This window comes from Ictidomys tridecemlineatus, chromosome 2 (assembly GCF_052094955.1).
Source record: "Ictidomys tridecemlineatus isolate mIctTri1 chromosome 2, mIctTri1.hap1, whole genome shotgun sequence".
NCBI lineage: Eukaryota > Metazoa > Chordata > Mammalia > Rodentia > Sciuridae > Ictidomys > Ictidomys tridecemlineatus.
In genome coordinates, this window is record NC_135478.1 from 119645946 (window position 1) to 119666195 (window position 20250).

Here is a 20250-nt window from a genome sequence, read left to right on the forward strand (position 1 = left end):
TGCAGCTAGTTTAAGTATTAAAGATAAAAGGGTGTCCCACAAATTACAGCCTTCCAAAACTCATTAGAGTTTCTGACTGGGTTTCTGCTCTGCTTGGATTCCCAGATTTGGAGTCTGGGAAGTGCCTCAAAGCACAAAGCTTGAACATTCTTAAGGCTAAGGTAATTTGTTTTCTCTCGGGAATCACAGTTCTTTTCTATTATTCAGTATTTAAGAGTGGTTATTCCATATATTTTGCCAATTTTTTAGTTGCTTATAGTATGGGGAGGTCTAGTCTCAAGTTACTCACTCCATCATGGTCAGACTACTTTAATCTTACAGGTTGTATTTTTGTAGGTAGCCTTCTAACAGCACTTGTCCTGGTATAGCCAATATTCATGTTCTAATTGCTCACTATTAGATTTTATGTAAAATAAGAAATGTTAGCCTTCCTAATAGTATTGTAAATAGTACTCTGAATGTACTATTTTACCAGTTGCATTTTAATGCCTACAGTCAATAACCAGAACTGTCTCACTGGCCCTTATACCTAGAATAGTTTGAACTTTAAGATATAATCTCATTACTCAATTTTGGATTATTGTGTTCTTGTTTAATAATATTCTAGCACATTTAATAAGATTTTTGTATTGGCTCTAACCACCTGATATTCATTAAAATATGGAAATAATTTAAGCGCACTAGGCTTTTAAAAGTCTGCTTTAATATTGGAGGAGAAAAAAATGATTGAAAATGGCTAATTTTTATATTAAGGAGGCATTAAATTACTTAAAGAAAAAGTGTTGCTAGTAGTATCTCCTAGTTGGAGCATTGTTTAGGTTTACAGGCTTCAGTTTTGTTTTCTTAGCAGAATTAACCCAGTCTCTACTCATCTAAGAAAAAACCCTTCAGGTAAGATTTTAAATATTACACTGGGATTCACATGCGTTGTAATACATACCTCTGAGAATTCATAATCATAATGTGGTTTTCATCTGCCTAATAAATCATGCTTGTTTTACCAGTTATTTTATTTCATTGTAACAAATCTTTGTGCCACATTTGGCATTTAAATATTGACAAATGAGGACAAATAACTTCCCCTCATTTTATCATCATCATTATTTCTAGGCAACTAATATTGTTATAAAAGTATTATGCTTTTACTTAATACTTTTTAAAAAATGTCTTGGTAAAAAGTCATTTATAGGCAAATATACATATTCACAATATGTAAGGGTAAGTAAGATCTTTGGGTAGCTGGAAGATCTTATGAGTAAATAGTATTTGCTATTAAGTGGGTTTTGAATAGTTGTCGAAGGATCACTTAGTAAAGGGAAGTTGCTTATATATTTTGAAACTGTAAAATGGTTTTCCCTCTGAAATGATCAAATGTCTTATACTGTTAGTGCAAGGAATTAAAGTGTTTAATTTAGAAAAGATTAGTAACTGCTGGTGTTATTCTGGCATCAGAAAAACCTGAAGTTGGAGAGCATTATCTGTACTTGTCTCTTGGTACTCGAGATGGATAGTTCTTCTTCTTCTTCTTTTTTTTTTTTTAAAGAGAGAATTTTTTTTTAATATTTATTTTTTAGTTTTCGGTGGACACAACATCTTTATTTGTATGTGGTGCTGAGGATCTAACTCAGCGCCGTTCGCATGCCAGGTGAGCTCACTACCGCTTGAACCATATCACCAGCCCCTGGGTAGTTCTTATACCAATTTCCTATTGCATGCCTGGATAACATTTTTCTTGTACTGAAAAATAAGTCCATGGTGTTAACCAGGCATCTCTACATTGATCATCTGATTTCCGTAGCTTCCATGAATTCAAATTAATTTTGAAATTTAAAATCTTATTAAATTAGCAGGTAGGAATTCTTTGAAGTATTTCTCTTGCCTTGAAACATCTTCTCTTTGATACCATTACCTTTTTCCTTTGCAAGACTTAGCTTAGGCTTGTTAGTACAATAAATATTTATCTGTGTCACTTATTTACTAGGAACTGTTATGCAGTAGACTCTGGATGTATTGTTGAATAAGGTGTAGTTTCTCACTATAATGTAGCCTATGAAGGAAAAGGAATAGGAGTTGGAAAATAATATTCTAGTATAGGTGCTTTTTTTTTTTTTTGCATCAAGTAGGTAGATTTTTCTGGATAGTCAGTAGTTTTCTACCTTCTTTTGGCATGGGGATTTTACCAAAATCTTAGTCAACTCAATTTAAAGGGAATATATCATGTTAAATGTTAAGAGTGAAGGGAATTTTAATTAGAATCCATAAGGCATAGCATTTTTTAAGTACAAAAATACTATTTGCTTTTAAGAATACAAAGATTTGCCTGTTTTAATGTAGTTAGTTATGGTGTCTTATTTCTTTTCTTCCAGGGACATAGTATAAGGTAAAAACCTAAAATTATTGCTCTTAATGTTTTGGGGACAAATATGTGACTACATAGTTTTGCTAATAGTCATTGACTCATTAAGTTAATTATCTCATTTTATGTTTCCTGTCTTTTTTTCTGGGGAAGAGGTTTCGAGGCCCCACCACTTACATGGGGCACTTTTATTCTTAGTACCATAACTGTACATACTTAAAAGTAAATGATGTTTTGTCTTGCCATGGGTTTCTCACTTATGTATCTAATGAAGTGTTTAAACTGTCCAATTTTATATACAAGAAAGGAGAAAGGAATATTTTGTCAAGAGATTAATACAATTATCTTCTTAAAATAATGATATTTGCTCATTAAGACATTTGGACTGTTAATTTATATTCACATGTTTCCAGTCTTTAGTTCAATCTTTAGAAAATATTTTTCTAGATTAAACTCAAACTCAAGTAAAATTATGTTTATAGTGTATTTGAAATATCTAACTGTACTAGGATGTTAGATGATGACCATATATGTACATTTTACTCAATTTTATTATTATTATTATTATTATTTGGTACCTGGGACTGAACCCAGGGCTTAACCACATCTCTAGCCCTTTTAATTTTTAATTTTTGAGTAGGGCCTTGCTGAGATCCTGACGCATGTCTTGAACTTTCTATTCTCCTGCTTCCACCTCTCAAGTTGCTGGGATTACTGGCATGTGCCTCCATACCCCACACTTTTTTTTTTTTTTTAATTTTTAAGAGTAAGGAAGTTAAGAATTTAATCATCTGGATGTGGTATCACATGCCTATAATCCCAGTGACTCAGAAGGAGGAACACAAGTTCAAGGCCAGCCTCTGAAGCTTAGTGAGTCCCTGTCTCAACAAATAAAAAGGGGTTGGGCCAGGGTTGTGGTTCAGTGGCAGAGTGCTTGTTTAGCACATGAGAAACACTGGGTTTGATCTTTAGCACCATATAACAAAATAAAGGCATCTGTCCATCTACAACTACAAAAAATCATTTAAAAAAATAAAAAGGGAGCTGAGGTTGTAGCTGGGGTTGTAGGGTCAGTGGTGGAGCGCTTGCCTTGCATGTGAAGCACATAAAAGTAAAATAAAGTTATTGTGTTCATCTACAACTAAAAATATATAAAAAAATAAAAAAAAGGACTGGGGATGTAGTTCAGTGGTAAAGCACCCTTGGGTTCAATTCCCAGCACCCCCCCCAAAAAATAAAAATAAAAAATTAATCAGATAAGTTATGAACACATTAGTTTTTTTTCTTATTAGCTAAAAAAATTATTAGGTCATTGCATATTGTGCTAATTAAAGTGAATCATTTCTGCTAGTTAAACCATGTATGGCTAGAGAGAACATTTTGCACACTATATAAAAAAATAAGCCTAACAGAAAATTTATGGCTGAGATTAAAGACTCTAGGAACACAAGGTGCTTAAGTTCAAGTCTAGATGGATGTGGATTTTGTTGTTTTGGGGCGGTTCTGGGATTGAACCCAGGGGAGCTTAACATCTCCAGCCCTTTTTAATGTTTTATTTAGAGAAGGGGTCTTGCTGAGTTGCTTAGAGCCTCACTAAGTTAGTTGCTGACGCTGGCTTTGAACTTGTGATCCTCCAGCCTCAGCCTCCCAAGCTGCTTAGTTTATAAATGTGCCTCTGCACCCAGCTGGATATGGAATTTTAATAAACAGTATCTTGCTAAATTTGTGTATTCAGTTTTGGTACCTGAAAGATTACTGGTATTTAGAATATTTGAATGTTGTATATTTGTTGGGGCATGTACATAACAAAAATGATATGGTTGATATAGAAACTTGTAAAAAATATATTTAAACTTTTTGAATGGGGAAGAAGAGAATCTCTACCATGGAGGCACATCCCCAGCCTTTAATTTTTTATTTTGAGATGGGGTCTTACTAAGTTGCTTAGGGTCTTGTTAAGTTGCTGAGGCTGACTTTGAACTTGCCATCCTTCTGCCTCCCAAGCTGCTGGGGTTACAGGCCACCACACACTACAAAGCTTTAAAAAAAATTTTTTTTTTTTGCAGTACTGAAGGTTGAGAACTCTACTACTGAGCTACATCCCAAACCCCTTTTATTATTTATTTTGAGATGGCCTTTCACAAGATGTCTGGGCTGGCTTGGACTTGTGATCCTCCTGTCTTAGCCTCCCAAATTTGACAGTATTATAGGCATGTACAATGACTCAGCTTTTTTTTTTTTTTAACTATATATAAATAATTGTCTATAGAGTAGAAACTGCTCAAACATCATGTAAAGCATAGATTTAACTCACATTTGGCCTAAAGATTGATACTAACAAAATACAAAGGTAAGCTTTAGGATTTTGCTTTTCCTTCTAATTTTCCTTTGCCTTTTAATAGTCTTCTTTGAGGCCAGAAGGGCTGGGGATGTGGCTCAGTGATTGAGTGCCCCTGAGTTAAATCCTCAGTACCTTCCCCACACAATAAAAGTCTTCTTTGAACATATCTGAATGGCTGCTTAATTTCTTAAGTTTTTGCTTTTTTTCCTTTTTTTTCTTGCAGTGCTGAGGATTGAGTCTGGGTCTTGGTTTATGCTGAGCAAGCACTCTTCCACTGAGCTGCATCTCCAGTCCATCAGTTTTGTTTATTTTAAAGTTTTTTTTTTTTTTTTTTTTTTTTTTTTTTTTTAAAGCTTAGAGGGTTGGTTTGGGATATAGGCTAGAGGTAGAGGGCATGCCTAGGATGCATAAGGATGCGTAAGGCCTTAGATTTAATCCTTAGCACACATGCATGCTTGTATACACAAACCTTAGAAATTTAGGAACTTTTTTAAAAAAAATATTTTAGTTGCACACAATACCTTTATTTATTTTTATGTGGTGCTGATGATTGAACCCAGCGACTCGTGCATGCTAGGTGAGTGCTCTACTGCTGAGCCATAATCCCAGCCCCAGAAATTTAGTAATTTCTAGTGTCTCTTTTATTTATTTTTTTGAGGTGCTTGGGTAGCCTGTAATAATTTGTAATATCTTTTTAAAAATGTTATAATATCTTAATGAATATTCAGTTTGTCACTTGGAGTTTCTTTTGAGAATGCTTAGGATTTTATTATTTTTTTAAATGGATTGCTCGTTTATTTCCCAAAATTCTTAATTCACTTATGTTTTTTCAAGTGTATAATTCTGTAAGTACATTCAATTGTTGTGCAACTCTCGCCATTTTCAGAACTTTTTCATCCTTTTCAACTAAAACTCTGGACTCATTAAACTCTAATTTCCTGTTCTTCCCTGCCACTCATCTCTGCAACCACCATTCACATTTTCACTACTTCACTACTGTAAGTATCTCAGTATAAGTGGAAACCTAGAGTATCTGTTGTTTTGTGACTGGCTTATTTCACTTAGCCTAAAGTTTTCAAGATTTATCTATGTTGTGACATGGGTCAGAATTACCTTTCTTTTAAAGACTGAATACAGTACATATTATATATATGTACCACATTTGTTTCTTTATTCATCCATTGATGGATACTTGAAACCATTTAGCCATTGGGAATAATGGTGTTATGAACATCCAGTTACAAATATCTATTCAAGTTCCTGATTTTATTTTTTTTGGGTACATACCCAGAAGTGGAATTGCTGAATCATATGGTTATTCTGTGTTTAATTTTTTGAGAAATATCCTTGTCATTTCCATAGTGACTGTAGTTTACATTTCTACCAGCAGTGTGCAGTTTTTTTAATATCCTAGCCGACATTTTAAAAAATCCTTAATTTTTTAAAAAAAAGTAGCAATCCTAATGGATGTGAAGTAGTATCCCATTGTGGTTTTGATTTGTGTGACTCTGATGACTAGTGGTGTTGAACATCTTTTCTGGCATATATTGGCATGTATATCTTTGAAAAATGTCTTTTTAAATCTATGCTAGTTTTCCAGGCTACCATAACAAAATACTGCAGGCTGGGTGGCTTAAACAACAACTTTATTCTCTTAGGCTGAAAAGTTCTAGATTAATGTTCTGACAATATTCAGTTTTTGGTCAGGCTTTCTTCTTGGAGAGCAAGCTTTCTGGCGTCTCTGATAAACTCAATAATCCTGTTGAATCAGGACTCAACTGGATGATCTTATTTAATCTTTATTGTAACTAAAGATTTTACCTCTAAATATATTGTCACATTAGGGATTAGGGCTTCAACATTTGAAATTTGAGGGGGCACAAAGTCCATAACAAAGTACTTTGTCCACTTTTGAGTTGAATTTGTTGTTCATGAGTTATTTTAAACTATATTCTGGATATTAATCCTTTATCAGATACATATTTTCTCCTGTGGAGTTGCCTTTGTATTCTGTGATAGTGCTCTTTGAGACACTAAAGGTTTTCATTGTGAGATAGTAATAGTTTATTTTTCTTTGTCCTTTAGTCACTTGATAGTCATGTCAACCAGCAAATCAACTGTTGCAGTATCACAGTGCTTATGTTCCAGTAACTTTTACTTATAGCCTAACATTACATCACAAAAACCTATCATTTACCTCTCTTCATCTTGTGACAGACATTGTATCAACTCATATCATGACAGGAAGGATAAGAACAAGAAGATATTTTAAGAGAAGAAGCCACATTCATATAACTCTTGTTACAGTATTTTTACTTTTATTATAGTATTTTGTCTTTGGTTGTCATACTCAAGAAATCATTACTAAATGCAGTGTCATGAAGCTTTCCCCATTTCTTTCTTTTTAAAAAATTTTTAGATGACCACAAATACCTTTTATTTATTTGTGGTGCTGAGAATCCAACCCAGGGCCTCATGCATGCAAGGCAAGCGCTTTACCACTGAGCCACAACTTTAGCCCCTCTGTTTCTTTATAAGAATTTTAAAATTTTTAGCTCTTATGCTTATGTCTTTGATCATTTTGATTTATTTTATGTATTTGGTGTAAGGGAAGTGTCCAACTTTATTCTTGTATTTAGGCACATGCAATTTTCCTGGACTATTGAAAAGATTGTTTGGTACCAAATAGTCTTGGTATCTTTGTTTTAGTTTGATCATATAGTAGTCACTTTTATCCATGGATAGGATGTTCTAAGACCTGTGGATGCCTGGAACTGTGTATTTACGAAACCCTGTATTTGCATTGTTTTTACCTATTTTGTGCAAAATCATAAGATAATTTATAAAACAGCCACAGTAAGGGATTACTGATAATAATAAAATAGAACAGTTAATAGCAATATACTGAAGTGTGGTTTTCTTCCTATACTGTACTAATCTTTTCTGTCATGGTGTGAGATGATACAGTACCTGTGATGAGATGAAGTGAGGTGTGACAGTCTTTGTGAGTGTTCATCTATGAATAAGAGTTACTTGAACACAAGCACCGTGATACTGCAATATTTGATTTGATGGTTAGCTCTTAATTAACTGAAGGATAAGTAGTGCGTGTGCTGGACAAAGGGATGATTCATGTCCTGGGACAGAATGATATTTCTTTTTTTTTTTTTTCCAGAATGGCATTTCATTATGATATTCAGAATAGTATGCGATTTAAAACTTGTGAATTGTTTCTGGAATTTTAATATTAATATTTAATATTTTCATACTGTGGTTGACCTCAGGTAACTGAAACCACAGAAAGTGAACTGGGCAAGGGGGACTACTGTATGTGTTTATTTCTGGACTTTATACTTTATTCCATTTGTTTGTATGTCTACACTACCTTTCACACTGTTTTTTGGTTTGGTTTTATTTTACTTTTTTGTGCTGGGGAGGGAACTTGGAACAGCTGCTTAACATGAGCAAGGACTCTATTTACCTCAATACTACTTGACTAACTGACTGTAGCTTTAGTATATTTTGAAATCAAGAAACATGAATTCTCTAACATTGTTCTTGATGTTCACGGTTGTTTTGGCTATATAGGGTCCTTGAAAATTATATATAAATTTTAGGATGAAATTATCTATTTCCTGCAAAAAAAAATGAAATGATTGAAAAAATTTTAAAAATATATACTTTTTTTTTTAAATTTGTGGATGAACCTTCATTTTTATTATATGTGATGCTGACAGTTGAACCCAGTGCCTCACACTTGCTAGGCAAGCACTCTATCACTGAGCACTCTATTACAACCCAGCCCATGATTGAAATTTTGATAGGGATTGTATTTCACTTTGGGTAGTATTGACATCTTCATATGGTTATCTTTCCATTTATTTGTATATTCAATTTTGGGAAGCATTTCATAGTTATAAATGAATTAGTTTTTTGCTTCTTCAGTAAGTTTATACTTAAATGTTTATTCTTTTTGATTCTATTGTACATGGAATTGTTTTCTTAATTCGTGTGTGTGTGTGTGTGTGTGTGTGTGTGTGTGTGTGTATGTGTGTGTATCCCCAGCTCCCCCTTTTATAGTTTTGTATCATGAATAGAATTGCTAGATTTTATTTGGTTATCATACGATGTTTATCATTGATTTGGTTGTCTTAGGAATAGGCTTAACATTTTTCCCTTTTCCTTTTTTTTTTTTTTTGTCATGCTAGGAATCAAGCCCAGAGTCTTGTGCATGCTGTACTACAGCTACATCCCCAGTTCCTCTTTAGTTTGTTGATGTTTTTGGAAGCTGATGTAACTTTGTGTCTCCTGTTTTGTTTAAATATGGAGGTTCAAGGTGTTGAGCCTTGATAATTGCAAACACACTTCAAAGGGGTAAATTCTCTTTTTTAAGAAAAGGAAAAAAGAGTTAAGAATGTAAAAATACTACTTTTTTGTTTTTATTTAAGAAAATATAATTTTTTTAGTATGTTCAGAGCTGTGCAGTTATCATTACTGATTTTAGAACTCCCCAAATGTTCCATGCATATTACTCCAGTTTACTACCTCTCTATCATTGGTAGCCACAAATTGAGCTTTTGTTTCTATGGATTTTGTTTTTATGGATTTATCTGATTAGGATAGTTCATGTAAATGAAATTATACAGTATGTGACCTTTTCTGTCTGTCCTTTCACTTAGAATAATGTAAGATTCATCCATATGGAAGTGTTTTGTCAGTACTTCATTGCTTTTAAGGTCTGATTAATAATATTCCATTTTATCGATATACCATATTGTTTATTCATTCATTGGCTATTTCTACTCTTTTACTATTATGAGTATTGTTTTTATGAACCCTTATGTACACGTTTTTGTGTGAACACACATTGTTGGTTATTTTGGGTGTATATCTAGGGTTGAAATTACTGGGTCATATGGTAATTATACATTTAATTTTTTTGAAGAGCTACCAGACTTTTTTCTACAATGGAGCTATACCATTTCAGAGTCTTATCAGCAGTATATTAGGGTTCTAATTTCTCTGTATCCTTGACTACATTTTTTTAAATTAAAACTTTTTTTTTTTTTGGTAATACTGGGGTTTAATACTGGGATTGAACCCTCTATCAGTGAACTGTATCTCCAGCCCTATTTATCTTTTTTGACTCTAGCCATCCTAGTGGTTTTGAAATATCCCATTTGTGGTTTTGAGTTATAATTCCTTAATGATTAATGATGTGTTGAACATTTTTCCATGCTTGTGGCCATTTGTATATCTTCTTTGGAAAAATGTCTGTATAGATCATTAGCTTATATTTTAATTGGAAACTTTGAAACATTATTGTTGAGTCTTAGGAGTTATTTATTATAGACAAAAATGCTTGCCAGACACTGTGGTCCAAGCCTGGAGGTTGAGGCAGAAGAAAATTCAAAGTCTCAGCAACTTATCAAGGCCCTGTTTCAAAAAAAAAAAAAAAAGGAGTGGTGGTGTGGTGCTGGGGATGTAGCTCAGTGGTTAAACCCTCCTGGGTTCAATCCCCAGTACCCCCAAACAAAACAAACAAAAAATCCCCCAAAACAAAAAACCAAAAACTTTACCCTTGGGTGGACTTTTCCTTTGTCTTGATTATGATCTTTGGAGCACAAAAACAATTTTAATGAAATCCATTTATCTATTTTTTTCTGTATTCTTGCCGTTTTGGTTTTATATCTTAGAAACCATTGCTGAATCCAAGGTCATAAAAATTTTCTCCCGTTTTCTACAGCATACTACAGGGAACAGCCACATCAGTGTTTATAGCAGCACAGTTCACAATAGCCAAACTGTGGAGCCAACCTAGATGCCTTTCAATAGATGAATGGATAAAAAAATGTGGCGTATATAAAATACATGATGGAATATTATTCAGCAATAAAAGAGAATAAAATCATGGCATTTGCAGGTAAATGGATGGAGTTAGAGAAGATAATGCTAAGTGAAGTTAGCTAGTTCCAAAAAACCAAATGCCAAATGTTTTTTCTGATATAAGGAGGCTGATTTATAGTGAGGTAGGGAGAGGGAGCATGGGAGGAATAGATGAACTCTAGATAGGGCAGAGGGGTTGGAGGGTAAGGGAGGGGGCATGGGGTTATAAATGATGGTGGAATGTGATGATCATTATTATCCAAAGTACATGTATGAAAACAGGAATTGGTGTGAATATACTTTGTGTACAACCAGAGATATGAAAAATTGTGCTCTATATGTGTAATAAGAATTGTAATGCATTCTGCTGTCATATAAATAAAAAATTTTAAAAATTTACTTGTGTTTTCTTATAAAAGTTAAAAAGTTTTTGTTCATATATTGCTCTTATGTAATTAAAAAATTTTTTTAAAATATTTTTTAGTTTTTGGTGGACACAAAATCTTTATTTTACTTTTATGTGGTGCTGAGGATCGAACCCAGCACCCCACGCATGCCAGGTGAGCATGCTACCCCCTGAGCCACATCCCCAGCCCCTTATGTAATGGTTTTTAATTTTATGTTATTCATCACTTGTTGAAAAAAACGGGATGATTCTTATTGAGCAATCTTAGCATTCCTGTAAAACGTCAGTTGACCATATATGTAAGGGTTTATTTCTGGACTTCTATTCCCTTGATCTATGTCTCTTCTTATATTAGCACCACATTGTCTTGATTGCTGTCTTTTGTAATAAGTTTTGAAATTGGAAAGTGTGTTATTCAACTTTGTTCTTATTTTTTTGAATGCTTAATAAATGTGTATCTTTTCTTTTTCTTCTTCTTCTTCTTCTTCTTTTTTTTTAATATGGTGGTCTCTACTTGTTGCCAGGCTGGCCTTGAAACTCGGGATCCTTCTGCCTTAATCTCCATAGTATCTGGGATTACAGATCTGTACTACTACTATGCTTGGCTAAGAATATTTAAAAAAAAAAATTTCTTTTTTTTTTGGTTGGTACTGGAAATTGTATGCTGGGCAAGTGCTTGCTCTACCATTGAGCTACATTCCCAGGCGTAGCCCCATTTTTTAGTTGGGGGTTTTGCTGTGTTGCTCAGGCCGGCCTTGACCTTGAACTCCTGCTATCCTCATGCCTTGCCCTCATGAGTACCTGGGACAACAAGTGTGTGCCACCATGCCCAACTATGTTTAGTGGTTTTAGAAACTATTTTTAAAGTTGTCAACTGAAATTGCACATATATTTATGAGTTACCATGTGATGTTTCTATATATAATATATATGCTGTGTTTTGTTCAGTTAGGGTAAGTTTATCTATGTGCTTAAATATTTGACATTTCTTTGTGGCAAAAATGTTTCAAATCCTTTCTTCTAGCATTTTTTTAAGTCTTCTAGAATTTTTGAAGTGCACAGTATAATATTGTTTTCTGTAGCCACCCTACTGAGCAGTACAACACCAGGATTTATTTCTGTTGTCTTACTGTATTGTAGTGCCTACTGACCACCCTTTCTTCATCTCTCCTTTTCTCTCTCCTGCCTCTAGTAACTGCTATTCTTTTCTACTCTCAACTTTGAGATCACTTTTTCTAGATTTTTATATATAAATGAAATGATGTAGTATTTCTTTCTGAGCCTGGAATCAGTCATTATGGAAAACAGTATAGGGATTCCTCAGAAAATTAATTGAACTACTACAAGATCCAGCAGCCCCACTATGGGTTAAACCACCTATCCAAAAGGAATGAAAGTGTATAGCAATCTCACATTCCTTGCAGCATTATTCATAATAGCTAAGAAATGGAATCTGCCTAAGTGTCCATCAACTGATGACTAGATAAAGAAAATATGATATATAAGTATATAATAGAATTTTATTTGGTTATACGAAAGGATGAAATCCTGTCATTGGTACATTATAATTATAATGGTGGCATTTGTTGTTACATATTTACACATGCACATTATATATGGCCAGTATCATTCCCCAGTATTCTTTTGACTTTTCGAGTATTTTTCCTTTGTTATGGAACAGATGAAATTTTTTTAATGGATATACTTCAGATTATTTTCTTGTGGATGGGTTAGAAAAGTGTGCATTTGGTCTTTTCCCAGACATCATTTTTAAAGTATTCTAATGCTTAAAGGAAAGGTTTATATTTTGACTGAAATGCTTCTCTTATAGTTGGGCAAATAGTTGAGGGCCAGATGACTCTGGGAGAAACACTGGGTTCCACACAGATTGCCTTTTAAGTTAAATTCATTGAATTTGTTTCTTTCTTTAAAAAAAATCATATATATATATATACACACACACACACACACATAAAATTAGTTGTAGATGGACATAATACCTTTATTTTATTTCTTTTTATTTTCAATTGGTGCTGAGGATTGAACACACTGCATCATGCATGCTAGGCAAGCGCTGTACTACTGAGCCACAACCCCAGGCCCAAATTTGTTTCTTAATATTTAATTTCCTGATAATATTTTGAAGCTTGATTTGTATCTGCATATTTTTACTTTTTCAAGTGAACTTTATTAATGTAAATTTGTATATAACAACATTCACCTAACTTTTTTTTAAGAGATGTATACACTTGTAAAATCGTTGCCCAGTCAAGATACAGAATATTCCCATCACTGCTAACAGGTTCCAGGTGCCCATTGGCTATCATTTCTCCCTCCTGCCCCAGTGAATAACTGATGTGATCTCCTTGTTGCCGTGGGTTTTTTTTTTCCTTCTTACAGAATTTAATAGAAATATTTATTTCCAGATCTTTTATAACAGCTTCTGGGTTTGTGATTATATTGTTTGTTATTAAGAACATAAACTAAAAATCATTAACTTTAAGAATTATTGGTTTAAATCTTGAATTTTCTTAGAGTTGTTTCTAAATGGTGACCTGGTAATCTTACTTCACTATTAGATGAAATTTTTCTGTTAAATTCTGCAGTAGAAATACTGACATAACAAGGTTAACAGTGAATCTCTGAAATGAGATATAGGACAGGGGAAGGAAGACAGCAGAAATAATCTACCTCTATCCATTTCCATACTTGCCTTAAAAAAAGTTAGTTTCATGGTTATTTAACCATTAAATACATTTTTAGGCTTATATTTTCCCTGTATATATGTATATTTGAACAAAGGACAAGATTCAAAGTGATGTTGTAATAAGTTTTGGCCAAAGCTGTGTTTTTAAAACATAATGCTCTATTCTCATAGTCTTCCCCTAGGGCACTAAGGGACCTTTATTTTTATTTTTTTCCCAGAATGTGACTGAGGCAGTGAAGGAGAGGAGGAGTATGTCCAACTTGATTTCTAGCACCCTCCCTTGAAAATATCTTTATTGAGATGTAATTCACAAATAATATATTAATATATCACCAATTCAAAATGTAAAAGCCAGTGGTTTCTAGTTTGTTTGCTGCATTGGAAAGATATCACCACAACTTTAGGATTTTTATTGTCCAAAAATGAAACCCTGTAACCATTAGTAGTGACTGGGTTTCCTTCCAGGTACTCTTCCCTTTCCTGGCCCCAAGCAACTACTTACCTACTTTCTATTTCTATATATTTGCCCATTTAGGACATTAAAAAACAAAACAAAACAAACAAAAAAACCCCCAAACTCCTATCTAACTAGATTTTTTTTTTAACTAACTAGAATTTTATAGCCTTTGACCAACATCTTCCATCTGCCTCTCCTTCCTAATCACCTAAACTTTTAGTAAACACCATTCTACTTGTTCCTTCTGTGATAACTTTTTAAAATTTCAGGATTAAGATCATGTGGCAGCTGAGGACAGTGGCCCACCCCTGTAATCCTAGCCTTTTCTCCTCTTTTCATCTCCTCCTCTCACTCTTTCTTTTCTAAAAAATTGTACCATGGATTAAACCCACGGTGCTTTATCACTGAGCTATATCCACATCTCTTTTTATTTTTTATTTTGAGATAGGGTCTCACTGAGTTGCTTAGAACCTTGCTAAATTGCTAAGGCTGGCCTCAAATTTGCAATCCTTCTGAGTAACATGGATTACAGGTGTGAGCCACTGTGCCTGGCTGAGTATTTTTTTTTTTTTAAGGTTAAAATACAATTCTATTGTATATATACACATCGAATTTTCTCTATCTATTCAACTGTTGGTGGACACTTTTAGATCTTTTGTAAGACAGTTAATTTTACAGATTTATCAAGATTTCATGTTATTATGTCAGAACTCTTGACAGCCAATTCTTCATTCTTCCTTGCAAGTACCTTGATCTTACTGTATGCCTCCTACTCAAAATTTTTGTCTGAAATGATTATTGTAAAACCAAGATGAAACAAACCCCCAAAAACTCGGAGATAGGTTGACGAGAATTACAAGGACTGGTTATAAATCTGAGTGCACATATAATCTATTTCAGTTTATTGAATTATAGATTTTGGGATTTGAACCAAGAAGTTCTATGTTTTCTAAGTACTTATGCACAATAGTGTGATGTAATATCCACAAAGTTTAGTATTCTTAAAGTAAAACCTTTGTGTATCATTTTACATATGGTTAGAGGCATGTAATTATATCCATATTAGGATACAGAATGTTTCTTTTCTTAGATTTCCTCTCTTTCTTAGTCAGAATGTACTGTTGTCTTCTATCATGATAAAACCTTTGGTTCTCGGTTTTCATTTTATAGTAAAGTCTTTTTCAGGATATTCCTTTTTTTTGGGTTGTAAATAGGGGCTTACCTAACCTATTAGTAAAGTTACAATCAGAGGAAGGCAAATTATAATTCATATGATGACTAGCATCATCCTAAGTAACATTCCTCATGGTCAGAGTATATTTTACTGGAACTAGAGTATAAAGTTTTTTATCATTTGGATTTTCTTTATCATAAGAAAAATAATGAAAAAGATAATGTGATGTAATGAATGTTCATGTACCTATCTATAACTTAATTTAACAAATATTTACCTTCTGTCATATTTGTTTCAGGTTAAAAAAAGTTTTTGCTAGAGTCCAATTTAAAATTTAGTATAAGTTACAGAAATAATACAAGGTCCTCCCAGTGCTCTTCACCAGTTGCTTGCATTTTGTTTCATATGCATTTCTCTCCATTTTTGTCTCCTGAATAAGTTGGAAGCACTGTGTCCTTTTTCTGTAATTATTTGAACATACATTTACTAAGAATAAAGATATTCTCTTATATAATCATAGCTACTTCTTGTTTTTGTTTTAATTTTTTTTGTTAGTTGTAGGTGGACAAAATACCTTTATTTTATTTGTTTATTTTAGTATGTCATGCTAAAGATCAAACCCAATGCCTCACACAAGCTAGGCAAGTGCTCTGCTACTGAGCCCCAACCTCAGTCCCTCTTTATGGTTTTTTATAGTTTAATTTAAATGTTAGATATACCTCAGAGTTGGCAAAATATTTCACATAGTACCTCAGGTATGCCATCAGAATTTTTAGTATGTTTAGTATTTGTATTAAAGTACTTGAAGGTGGTACCCTGTCTGGATATTTCAGAACCCATTTTTCCTCTTATATGCATAAATTATGGTATTTTCCCTTGTCACATTTACATTTTAAAGTAAAAGTGATAACAATAATCTCTTTTCCTTTTTGTCTGTTTTAAAATTTTGTTATAGATTATAATATTTGGAGAATTTGAAAAGATCCTATCATTGGTTTAGGGGGAAAGTGGGGCATGCAGGTAATATTTTCACATCTTGGGGAGTTTTTTTTTTTTTTTTTGATATATAAGAATCTAGAAACATACTAACTTTATGACCTTGGTCACGTTACTTGATTCTTTGGAAAGCTGAAGCCTCTACTGTGATATGTGGATAAGTAGCACCTACCTCAACAACCCTCTGAGGATTAAATGAGATACTGTGTGTAAAGTACATAGCGCAGTGATTGGCACATAATTTAGTAAATACTAGATTTAAAGTTAAAGCATAATGATATTTATTTGGAGTTTGATTTTGATTAACAAAGTAATTTTTGTATTTAGAATAGGTTTTATTAAGCATATGTATTATAGTATTTACATAGTTTTTATATGCATTTCTATGTATATTTTAGCTGTAGTTCTCATGTGAACTTAGAAGTTGATCCTTCTGCAATAAACACTTTTTAAAGGGCTTTTAAATTATTGATTCTACAATTAGGGTGTTAAGGGGGATGATTATATTTGTTTTGAGAGCTCAAAAAGGATACCTAGAAAGTGTATAGTTTAACTAGTTACTGATCCACAACAGGGCATTAGTGGCAATAGCTAAAATATGTGGATATCGGCTCACTTATTCCTTGCAACATTAATGAGATACTGTTGCCATTGGAATCATGAGAAAGAAAAAGTGATTTAGCAACTTTGCAAAACTAATAAGTGCCTGAATTGAGGTGTGTGTTTTTTTTTTTTTTTGTGAGAGAGAGAGAGAGAGAGAGAGTGAGTGTTAGTTTTATTTTTTATGTTTTATTTTTTAGTTCTTGGCGGACACAACATCTTTGTTGGTATGTGGTGCTGAGGATCGAACCCAGGCCGCATGCATGCCAGGCGAGCGCGCTACTCCTTGAGCCACATCCCTAGCCCCTGAATTGAGTTTTGAGGCAGGTAGGCTGACTCTAAAGCTGTGCAAGTATCTTATAAGCTAAGATTATTTAAAATACTAGTGTATGTCTTCAGTTTCTGAACACTAGAATTCCTCAGGAATGCTTTAAAACAACAGAAAGTGAAGTGATAATGCAGAGTAAAAGAGGAAATCATATTCTTCCACAAGACTAAAGATGTAAAGAATAGGAGTAATTTCATAAATTGTGGGGAGTAGAATAAAGTAAATTGGGGGGATCACGCCTTAAGTCCTGATTTTTGTAAAATAATTTGCATTTCTGATGAAGTTTACTATTTTCTAGAATACTTTTTCTCCCCTTTTTCTTCAGAAGAAAAGTTCAGAAGATATAGACCAAATCAGCTATCCATTCTGAAATCCTTTAGATAGGTTGATATCTCTTTCTATTTTGTAAGCCTGTACTTGTAATGTGGACCAAGTTAGATTAGATAAAAACGAAAGACCCCTTAACCTGTGTATTATTTTTACAGTACCAACCTTAATCCAGTAGTTAATTTTTGGGAAAAGTCAAATTATTTGGGTATGCTTAAGAACTTTTAGGTAGTTTCAGTCTTATTAATATGCTGGTCACATGGACCAAATTATCTTCTCCAGTCAGCTTCTACTTCCTTGCTCTTACTTTTGCTCTATTGTGCTGGTGCCCATAACAACATAAACTTACAGCCCAGTAATGCAGGGCAAATAGACTTCCTTCCTGCCTTGGCGTTTTTTCCTGTACTAGATGCCAGCTTAGGATGGTGAGCCTCAAAGTTTAATGGAAAACCTGATTTCCTGACTTTCTCCCACTAGATTAGATTGTCTTAGCTGTTGAAATAAACAGGCTCTAAGAAGAGTAGCTGGAAAGTGATGTCTGTCTTGGATTGTTTTCCCTGCTGTATATAAACAAATCTTGTCATTTTTTTTTAAATGACCAAGATTTACAGAGGACAATAATTTACGCAAAAATAATTAATTGACACCAGGCTTTATTTACCCATGTTTTGGTAACTACATGGGTTTCTCTGTTGAGAATTGATACTACTCACGCTTCTAACCTGTGGGCTCTCCCAAAGCTGAGCTAATTTTCAGGATACTGAGTATCAGAAAAAGAACTGAGAGCACATCTTTTCTAGTATTTGTCTATAACAGGGTTCAAAAAAAAAAGGGGGCTGGGGCTTTGGGTTGGGAGTAGAGTGCTTTTTTGGCACATGTGAGGCACTGGGTTTGATCCTCAGCACTGCATAAAAATAAAGGTATTGCGTCCACTTACAACTAAAAAACTATATATATTAAAAAATATAAAAAAGACCTTGGGCTGGGTTGTGGCTCAGCGGTAGAGCGCTTGCCTTGCACGTGCGAGGCCCTGGGTTCGATCCTCAGCACCACATAAAAATAAATAAAGGTATTGTGTCCAACTACAACTAAAAAATAAATATTAATAAGAAAAGACCTTAATCCAACCCCCTCCCTCTTTTGGTACTAGGGATGGAACTCAGAGGTGCTTAACCTTGAGCCACATCCCCAGCGCCCCTTTTTAAATATTTTATTAGAGACAGGGTCTCACCAAGTTGCTCAGGGCCTCACTAAGTTGCTGAGGCTGGCTTTGAACTCAAGATCCTCCTTCCTCAGCCTCTTGAGCTGCTAGGAGTACAGGTGTGTGCCACCATGCCCGGCTTCCCCACATATTTTATTGGCGCCTTGTTGTTGTAGATGAGGGGATTTATTGTTACATATTTGTGCAGGCACACAATATAACAATATAATTTGGCCAATATTATTTCCCAGCACTTCTGCCCTCCTTCCCTCCCCACCTCTTATCCCTCGGTCCCTTTTGTCTACCCATCTCTCTTTTGATTTTTATGAGATTTATTCCATCTTTGTTTCCCTTTTCCCTCTGTAGCTTCTGCATATAAGAGAAAACATAAGACTTGACCTTCTGAGTTTAAGTTAACTTCACTTAACATTATAGTCTCTAGTCCCATCCATTTCCCTGCAAGTGACATTTTCATTTTTCTTTATGGCCAAATAAAGCTCCATTGTGTACATATACCACATTTTCTTTATTCATTCTTCTGTTTATGCATACCTAGTCTGATTCCATAGTTTGGGTATTATGAATTGTGCTGCTGTAAACACGGGTATGCATGTATCACTGTAGTAAGATGACTTTAATTCTTCAGGATAAATACTGAAAAGTGGTTTAGCTGGGCATATGTTGGTTCCATGCCTAGTCTTTTGAGGAGTCTCCACTTTGATTTCCATAGTGGTTTTACTAATCTACAGTCCTACCAATGGTGTAAAAATGTTCTTTTTTCCTCCATTCTCTCTAGTATTTATTATTTTATTCTTGATGACTGCCATTCTGACTGGTATGAGATGAAATTTCAATGTAGTTTAGATTTTCATTTCTCTAATTGCTAATGATGTTGAACATTTTTTCAACATATTTGTTGGCCATTTGTATTTCTTTAGAAAAGTATGGTTAATTCATTTGCCTATTAAGTAGGTTATTTATTTTTTTGATGTAAAGTTTTTTGAGCTCTCTATATTTTAGATATTAATCCTTTGTCAGAGTAGCTAGCAAAGGTCTCTCTCCTATTCTGTAGGTTCTCTTCACATTCCTTATTGTTTCCTTTGCTGTACAGAAGCTTGTTAATTTGATGCTGTCACACTTATTAACTCATGGCATTATTTCCTGAGCTTTAGAGTGTTGATGTTATGTTTTTTTCCTAGGACTTGTATAGTCTCAAGTCTAAATTCTGTGGTCTTTGATCCATTTTGAGTTGAGGTTTTTTTTTTTTTTTGTTTAAGTTTTGATATTAGATTAAGCTTTTGTTATGTCTTTTTCTATGTCATCTTGGTAATCATTTCTACTAATGTTTTAGCTTTATCTTGTATCTCAATTGGATTTGCAATTTTAAGATCCTTAGCAGTGCTGAATCATATTTCTTTGGAGGATGTTGACTTTTTTTTAAAAAAAGAGAGATAAGAGAGAGAGAATTTTT

The 20250-nt window shown here is 33.8% G+C and overlaps 1 protein-coding gene across 6 annotated transcripts in view; it reads left to right on the plus strand.

The window, feature by feature from the left end:
• The window catches only part of Mtmr3 (myotubularin related protein 3), a 122081-nt gene that overhangs the window by 21642 nt on the left and 80189 nt on the right, over positions 1-20250 (plus strand). The window contains exon 2 of one of the 6 annotated variants that reach the window (XM_078039700.1): positions 17124-17250. The exons of the other annotated variants lie outside the window; for them this stretch is intronic. The gene's annotated coding sequence lies outside the window, so the exon portion shown is untranslated. The remainder of the gene's footprint in view (positions 1-17123; positions 17251-20250) is intronic. 6 annotated transcript variants of the gene reach the window in all.